Raw genomic sequence first — 9709 nt, forward strand, 5'->3', positions numbered from 1 at the left:
CAGTTATTAATATCTTTAGGTACTAATGCAAGCTGCTAATTTCAGCTTCCCCCAACAAATCTGTAGACTGTGTCTGTGTTGATACTTCTCTTCTCAACCTAGTACTTGCTTTTTGTGGCTACTTTCTTCCTCTGGGACCATTAGCACAGTGTTTCTTGAGGCTGGGAAAGTAAAAAACCACGTGTTCTTAACCACAAGCTATACTACTAATATGCTGGTCCCCAAAGCCCAAAAGTCACTTGAAGAACTTGGGTGAATTATAGAGGCCCCTGCAGTAATTTCTTCAACAATAAATTCTGACAGGTTCTGTTATACATTGCTTGGTCGGGCTTGGAGTTTACTGAGTGAAGAAGACATTCTTTATTCATTCTTCAACACAGTGTTAGGTTCTGGGAGTACAGAGGCACTAGTCCTACATCCATGTATATGTTATCTAGCGGGGAACATAAAATCAGTCTTAACAAATCTATGACTACAACTGGGGAAAATATTACAAAAAGGGGGGTGATGGACGGTCCCTGGTGCTAAGAAGGTATGTAACTTGCCAGGTATATAATAACAGGTGACTAAGTAAAGAACCTAAGGATTAGAAGGAATTAACCAGTTAGAATTGGACATGGAGCAACGGACTGGTTCCAAATTGGGAAAGGCGTATCAAGGCTGTATATTGTCACCTTGCCAATTTAACATATATAAAGAGTACATCATACGAAATGCTGGACTGGGTACAGCACAAGCTGAAATCAAATTGCAATTGCAGGGAGAAATTTCAATAACCTCAGATATGCAGATGACACCACCCTTACAGCAGAAAGCAAAGAGGAACTGAAGAGCCTCTTGATGAAAGTGAAAGAGAGTGAAAAAGCTGGCTTAAAACTCAACATTCAAAATACGAAGATCATGGCATCCGGTCCCATCACTTCATGGCAAATAGATGGGGAAACAGTGACAGACTTTCTTTTCTTGGGCTCCAAAATCACTGCAGATGGTGACTGCAGCCATGAAATTAAAAGACACTTAATCCTTGGAAGAAAAGCTATGACAAACCTAGACAGCAGAGATACTAACTTTACCAACAAAGGTCCGTGTAGTTCAAGTTACTTTTTTTTCCAGTAGTCATGTATGGATGTGAGAGTTGGACCATTAAGAAAGCTGAGTGCCGAAGCATTGATGCTTTTAAACTGTGGTGTTGGAGAAGACTCTTGAGAATCCCTTGGACTGCAAGGAGATCAAGCCAGTCAATCCTAAAGGAAATCAGTCCTGAATATTCATTGGAAGGACTGATCCTGAAGCTGAAACTCCAATACTTGGCCACCTGATGCGAAGAACTGGCTCATTGGAAAAGACCCTGATGCTAGAAAAGGTTGAAGGTAGGAGGAGAAGGGGATAACAAAGGATGAGACAGTTGAATAGCATCACCAACTTGATGGACATGAATTTGAGCAAGCTCTGGGAGTTGGTGGTGGACTAGGAAGCCTGACTGCCGTCTATGGGGTCAGACACGATGGCTCAGCGACTGAACTGAACTAAGCCAGTTGGGGATCGGGGGTGAGTTACTGGAAAGTGAAGGAAAGGCATTTCAGAGGAAAGTGAAAGTGAGAGGAAAGTGAAAGTGAGTTAGTTGCTCAGTCCTGTCTGACTCTGCCACCCCATGGACTGTATGTAGCTCACCAGGCTCCTCTGTCCATGGAATTCTCCAGGCAAGAATACTGAAGTAGGTAGCTATTTCCTTCTTCAGGGAATCTTCCCAACCTGGGGCTTGAACTCAGATCTCCTGCATTGCAAGCAGATTCTTTACTATCTAAGCCACCAGGGAAGCCCTATTTCAGAAGAAAGCCTTGCCCAATTCCTGGAATGGAAAACAACTCCACTGCAGATTTTTTTTCCTGGGGGGTAAGAGAAGGGACTAGGAGGGCACAAGTTATAGGTAAGTGGTGTAAAGAGGGATGCTAAAAAAGTCAATGGAGTTCAGAGACTGCTGGGTTTTGTGGGCCAAGGTGTCCAAATTATGTAATGGACAGCACTTCTCAGGCTAGTGAGGCCAAGAAAGGATTCATTCACTCAGGAATATACTTGAAACTGAGACTCGGCTAAAAGGTAGGAGGAGGAAAATGAAAAATCCTTCCAAACTGAGGTCAGATATGGAAGGGACAATCACAAAAAGAAAATGTGTGTCTAAGTTACAGTGTAATGGGGAGGTAAAGTTTGGCTGAGACTGGCCAAAATGAGCAAAGGGTGACCAGAGAAAACACTTTGGTCTAGGTAAGAAATGAAGGCCTGAACCAAAGAGCTGGTTGAGAGTCTTGGAGAGACAATTGGATCTAGAGAGCAATCAGGTGGATTTAGGGAGGGTAGGATGTGGAGATCAAAGAGCTGAGGCTGGTGATAATGCCAAAGATATAGTAGAAATAGATTTTGTTGTTTAGTCACTAAGTGGTGCCTGACTCTTTTGCGACCCAAAAGACTGTATTAGTGAACATTCTTAAGCATCTACTGTGTTTCAGTCACATGCATTACCTCATTACTCCTCACAAAAACTCCATAAAGCAATACCATTATTATCCCCATTTGATACATGAGGCAACTGAAGCATGAAGAGGTCAAATAACTTGCCTTAGGTCACAGAGCTACTAAGTGGCAAAGGCAGGATTCAAACCCAAGCCCTTCTTCTGTGCTCTGCTCTAAAGCCTATTCTGAGATTTCTAGCTTGGTAAATGGTGATGGACAGGGAGGACACAAAGAAAACTAAATTCTTGTTGTGGAGGCATTAGGTGTGAAGTGCCTGGGGAACGTGCAGCAAGAAGCTGGAAATAGAAGCCCAGGACTTAGGAAGGAGGTTGTGGGTCATTCCCCACAGTCCCCGCCCCACCTCACCCCACCCTATCCTAGCCCACCCCTGTTTAGGGTGGAGCAGAGATGTGTGTTCTAGCAGATTCTCTGGTGTCACAGAGAACAGAGCCTAGTAGGGGAATTAATGAGGAAAACCCAGGTTTCTTTTTCAACAGTCATTTTGAGGTTTGCCAATTTCAATTCGATTAAGGCAAAACTGGACATTACAAGATGGAATATGGTACGTACTTTTAAGATAGAATTCAATAAACTAAATTAAAAAGATAGATATGAATGGAACACTGTTCAGCTGTAAAAAAGAAATAATGTCATTGTAGCAACATGGATGGCCCTAGAGATTATCATGCTAAGCCAAGGGAGAAAGAAAAAGACAAATACCGTATGATATCACTTAAATGTGGAATCTAAAATATGACACAAATGAACTTATCAAGGAAACAGAAAGCCACAGACATAGAGAACAGACTTGTTGCCAAGGGGGAGGAATGGATTGGGAGTTTGGAATTAGCAAGTACAAACTATTATATATAGAATGGGTAAACAACAAAGTCCTGTTTTTAGCTCAGAGAACTATATCCAATATCCTATAATAAATCATAATGGAAAATAATATGAAAAGTATATATATATATGTATATATATATATATATATATATATATATATATACTGGATCACTTTGCCATACAGCAAAAATTAACACAACATTGTAAATCAACTATACTTCAATAAAATTAATTTTTAAAAAATGAAATGAGGGAGGCTTCCCAAGTGACCCACAGTTAAAGAATCAGCTGGCCAGTGCAGGAGATGCAAGAGACACGAGGTCGATCCCTGGGTCAGGAAGATCCCCTGGAGTAGGAAATTGGCACCCCACTCCAGTAATCTTGCCTGGGAAGTTCCATGGACAGAGGAGCCTGGCAAGCAACAGCCCAAGGGGCTGCACAGAGTCATACAAGACTGAGTGACTGAGCAAACATGGAATGATGTAAGCCAGTGGGACACAATCCTCTACCTTTGCAAAAGCTACCTCTTTATAAGGAGAGTTGAGAGCGTTGGTCTCAAAGAAAACCTGGTATTTTCTTAGAAGGGAGAGCAGAGAGACTCCCAGATTCCCTCAGTTTTCAAACTTTGCCTTCCTCTCCCATTGAGATTTGAGCTGTGTCTCAGAGTCTGACGAACATTCTACCTTTTTTTTATTTTTAGAGGTAGACGTGAAACAAACATATGTGTAGATAGACTTAACATATAGTGACATCACAGCTTACCAGAGTTAGGATTTAAACTCTGCCCATTAAAAAAAAAGTAAGTATAAAAAAAAAAAAAGTAAGTATAATCAAAACTATCCTTGAAAATCCTTTGAATTGCCCATAAGTTACAGTGCATATTGTTTTGTGGCAATCAAAATTCCAAATATCATTCTTTGCCAAAATCTAATTTTGGCTCCTCATGTCCCTGTTCCTTCTCCCTGTTAGACCATCAATACGTATTTTGCCCATCCAAAAATGACACTAATTCCTTTGGCCCCATGCTGGAGTACCTTATAAGTTGGTAGATTCTTTTAAGCTGCAGGAGTGCCCAGGACAAAGTGTTGCCTGAAGATGCTACAGGTCACTTACGAAGTGTCAGAAGCAACTTCTGTTTCTGGAATTCTCGAACTTGATTTTCTTGGCTAGGTTGGTACCTGCTCTCCTGTAGAAAAGTTGAAACTACTTCCTTCTCCCCCTTCCTTTTATATAAAACTAGCTCATGAGAATAATTTCATCCCCACTAATCTCATCTAGATTCGGGAGGGGCTTAATCTGGTTTAGTTCATTCCTACTGAGGGTATGAATAGCTGATAGATATGGGTGGGACACGAACACAGTATTATAAGTTTTAAACATTGGAAGGAAAATAGCCCCACTGTGAAGTAATTATACATCCTTTTCTCAATAGGGAGGCAACTCTGCTTCCATGATAGTTAATCTCAAGAAAAGCATTTCTATAAATTCTAAAGCCAACCCAAATAGTCCTCTACTTGATGGGATTTCAGGATGAGTGCCAAATATTTTCAGGCCAGATGGGGAAAATATTTCAGCCTTCCTAGTCCCCTTGAATCATGTCAAATGGCAGTTTCCTCTGCTCCAAAGGAATGTAAAGTGCTAATCCTGTAGGTGACCCACAATAAAGACTCTAGTGATAGGAAATGATGTGACTTTCTTCTTTCCTAATCATGAATAAAGCAGACACTGATAATAGTATCTAGATTTGGGGATCTTATATAAATTCACAGTAACTTGAAATTTAATACAGGTCTGAGACCAACTTATTGACATCTTCTCAAAAAGAACTATTCTTTCCACGGTGTCTGGTGAGATTTTACCAAGAGATGAAGTAGGAGCAAGTGGAATAAGTAGAAAGTGTTTTGACTGACTGCATTAGTCCATGAGTTTTAATAACTGAGTCATGTTCAAAATTGGATATCATTATTTCTTTCACATGGAAACTTGCCAAAAATACATACATATACATGTTCTTTCTCCCACATTCTCTTGTATGATTGTTTTAAACTATTCTATGGATTAAGAGCACTCAGGCACACCTATGTAAATCTTTGGGCACACCAATGTTCTTAATTTAAGAAATATGAATTCAAACTTTATAATAATAATATATATATTTTCTAGTTTTTGGTTTTTGGAAATACCACTCAACGGGCAGGATCTTAGTTCCCTGGCTAGGGATCCAACCCTGGCCCCTGGCAGTGCAAGTGGCTTGTCCTAACCACCAGATGACCAGGGAATTCCTCAGTTACCCAAAATTCTCAACTCCCAACATGACAATACAATGCAACAGTACCTTTCCAAATGCTCCCCTGAAAGCTCAAAGCCTTAGCCCAACTTAGCATCACCTTCCCCTCTCCCAGTCACCAGTGTCCTTTTTCCAAAGTACAAATCCTGCCTTTGGTAAGTTGCTTTCCTGTTCCTGCTCTAGCTGGTAGCTTCCTGTATGGGTCCCTGAAATCCGTGAGTTTTTGGAAGGTTTGTTTCTCAAACTTCTCTTCCATCAAGCCTCTACTAGTTCACTGACTCACTTGAGGAATGTGCTAGTGCTATTCAAGGCACACTGGCTGCCCTCCATACAGTCAAAGCAACTTGTCCTTTGCATGATTACATGCAATTCCAGATAACACCATAAAAATTGGCAAAACCAGTTAAGACAGTACACTTAATTTCTAAGTGTCTAATGTCAATACAATTATTTTTGTACAGATTGGTTCACAAGGCCAAAGCCATCATTCCCAGATCACTGATGGGCTGTGTTGGTTTCCAGGCAATCAAAGATATCTTTTGCCCAGGAAACTATTGCTATTAATATCTTCTCTTACGTTAGCTCGTTAATACCCATTTATCATTCAACCAACATGGATAGCTCTGAAGACATATTAGCATTCCCTTCCTAGCTGAGCTCTGCCGCAAGCCAAACCGGGAGCCTTTCTTGGCCTGAAACATGCAAGCATGCCTCCCTCCCAAATACTAGATTCCTATCAGCTTTGAGAGGGGAAGCAGGTCCCAACACGTCAGACATGTCTAACACAGAGCAGAAACAATGTTTTCTTTATCAGACACACCTGTTGACAGTCAGTGCCTATCTGGGGGTGGTGAATGTATTAAACAGCGTCCAAAACAAATTCTACCAAACCAGGTGAAGAAGAAATTGGAGCTACAGCATAAATACCCAAAAACATGGTAGGGACTAACTGCCGAAAGGTCCTCAGTGATCAGGAAGTGCATTAGTCCACAACTTTTTTTTCCTTAATCTATTTCTTCACAAAAAATGTTATGTGCTAGGCACTAAATTTTGCAAGAAGCTGGAAAATCATTTAGGTTTTTAGGTATATGGCAGTCTGTGGGGATGAGTGGTGTTAAGAATAATTACTTTCAGTCTTACATCAAAGAAACGCAATTAGTGTCCATCCCATCCAGAGCTCTTGATACAATCCCTGCCTCCCCTGACCTCCCAATACACACATACTTATTTCCACAGATCCAAATCTTTTCTTTATAGTCACCGGAAGTTAGCCTTTTAAAAGATTCTATGTTGATTTCCTGTTCTTTGCTAAGGAATACACTAAGCCTTTTGCAGGGAGGGGCGCAGCAGAGTCACCATTGTGTTCCCATCAAGGCCTAGCACAATGCCATAGAGAGCCCTCAACATTTTTGCTGAGCAAAGGAGTAAATACTAGACAAGGACCATGTCCCAAAAACCTCCCGCTGTCTAGGAAATCTGTTTACGATTTTTAGTTTATATGTTTTCATTCCTTGTTAGAAGACATTTGTTTCTTCTTTCTTGGAAGAACTAGCATTTATTGGACTCCTAACGTGCTTGAATTTACAGGTTATTTACTTTAAAGCTAACAACATATATGAAGGGAGTATCATATAGATAAGGAAACTGAAATACAGAGGAAAAGTAACTTTTCCAAGGGTACCTAACAATAACGAATGGAGTGAAAGCTGACAGTCAGGCCCACCTGGCTTCAAGGCCTTCGCTCTTTGCTCTGTGTGTGTTTCAACAAAGGGACGTTGATCTTTAAGTATTTACACATGAATTCTTCTCCAGAGCTCTGAAGTCTTTGACAAGAATTTTTAAATTCAGCATTTTCACTTGAATAATTGTAGAAGAATTAGTAAAGGTATACATTATCTGAACAACTACCTACAACTCTCTATATTAATTGAAAAATTGAGGCATATTATAACGTTAAGGTATGGGGTGATTACTGGAAACACTATAGTTGACAAGGACTGTTAGGATATGGCTAATGATGGGGTGAAGGAGAGGGAAAGGGATTTTCATTTGAATTATTTTTAATCACTTATATTGCTTGACTTTTATAATTTTTCTTTTTTTTTTTGGCCTAGCCAAGTGGCTTGCAGTAACTTAATTCCCCTATCAAGAATTGAACCTGGGGCCACAGCAGTGAAAACTGGACTGCCAGGAAAGTCCCTACTTTTACAATTAAAAACAGTAAAGGCAATAAAAGTCTTTAAGGACAAAGTCTGTGAGTTTTAGGCTTGAGTACTAGATTAGTGACCCCAGGCAAGTAATCTAACCTTTTTGCGTCCAAGTTTCCTTATCTATAGTAACAGACCCCCTCTTCTAGGGTGAGTGTGAAAATTATCCATGTTAAACGTTTAGAACAGAGCCTGACTTTAGTAGACAGAAAAAAAACAACAACAACAACAAACAGAAGGGGTCCAGCAGTTGGAGGCTGTAGTAGATAGCATAATGATCGCCCTAAATGCCAACAATCTCCCCCCACCCCGCCCCCCACTCCCAGATCCTGTGATGTTGGGAGGGGGACTTTGCAGGTATGATTGAGTTAAGGATCTTGAGATGAAGAGATTATCCTGGACTGTGCAGGGGCATGCAGTGTAATCACAGGGTCTTCTAAAGAAAGAGGCAAGCAGGAAAGTCTGATAGAAGGAGGTGTGAGGAGGGAAGCAGCGATCAGGGTGAGTCAGGAAAGACTCACAAGCCAGGAAATAACAAACAGCCTCCAGAAGGCTTGGAAGTGCAAGGAAGCAGATTCTCCTCTGGATCCGCCAGAAGGAACTAGGCCTTCCAGCACCTTGACTTTAGCCCAGAGAGACTGATTGTAGACTGCTGACATCCGGAACTGTAAGAGAATGCATTGCTGTTTTAAGTCATTACACTTGTGGCAATTTGTTGCAGCAACAATAGGAGTGCAGACACAAAAGGAAGTCTTAGACTTGAGTCAGCGTGGGTTGAAAGGCGAGGGTCCGCTGAGGATGGCGCTCTCTTGAATATCACAGAACCTCTGGGAACAAGGCAGAGGCATCCCTGGGCAAGTCTGCCAGCAGGGTGAAAGCTGGAGAATGCTGCCTCATGCTAATGTTAAGATGGAAAGGCCATCCAAGCACATGGAACTCCATGCTTACATGCGTTCAGTCTCACAGCCTCGGAGTCCCTGAATCCATTGAGAGAAAGCAAGTGCGTGTCTGCTGATAAGCTGTCCCTGCACCTTTGAACACCTGATTCCTAGTAACTGTCTCTTTGGTAGGCAATAAGAAACAGCTTCTCACGGCTCATTTCTTAATCAACAGAAACATTGATTAATCAGGTTGACTTTCCAGCACGTGTGTATGCAAATTATGGAAACATTTCTTTTTTCTCCTTCTTCCCTCCTTTTAATAAAAATGTCGCCCTCAAAGATATCCTGGAAAAAGCACTCAGGCTTACAACAGTACAACTGTAACGAGCCAAGAATTCTATTTTTTTCCCTATTACACAGAACAATAATTCTTAACAGCTTAAATTTTCAAAGCATTTCACAAGCATTTAATTAGTCCTCTCCACTGCCAGAGAGAAGGAAACTGATATTCATAGTATTTCATCCTGACATCCTTTAATTTGGCAAAACTTCCACTGACTTCAAGAAAGCATCGGTACCACTAAGGCTATTTGGGTCACTGTTGTTTAATCAGTTCTCCTCACCTATTGAAACCTGGTCATTGGAGCTGTTTAAATCATCATCTCATGAGGGCTAGATGGGGTAGGGGGAGCTGCTTTGAGCTTGGAAGAGAAATGGCAATGATTCCCTCAGAGAAATGACAAAGCTCGTCTGTACAGAACCTGCGAGATGGGGCTCGTGATGAAGGCCCTTTGCCAGTTGCATCAGAGCCTGATTCACTCCGGAGAACTGGGGCACGGTGATGCTATCGGGATGCCCTTCTCAGCCCTGGGCTCTCTGGAGGCCCAGGACAATCAGCAGTTGAATTGCTCTGGGCTCTTTGCTTAACCTCTTGGATGCGTGGGAAGCTCTAGGAAGCCCTACTTTTCTCTCTTTTCAGA

This window comes from Cervus elaphus, chromosome 4 (genome assembly GCF_910594005.1).
Source record: "Cervus elaphus chromosome 4, mCerEla1.1, whole genome shotgun sequence".
In the NCBI taxonomy this organism is placed as follows: Eukaryota; Metazoa; Chordata; class Mammalia; order Artiodactyla; family Cervidae; genus Cervus; species Cervus elaphus.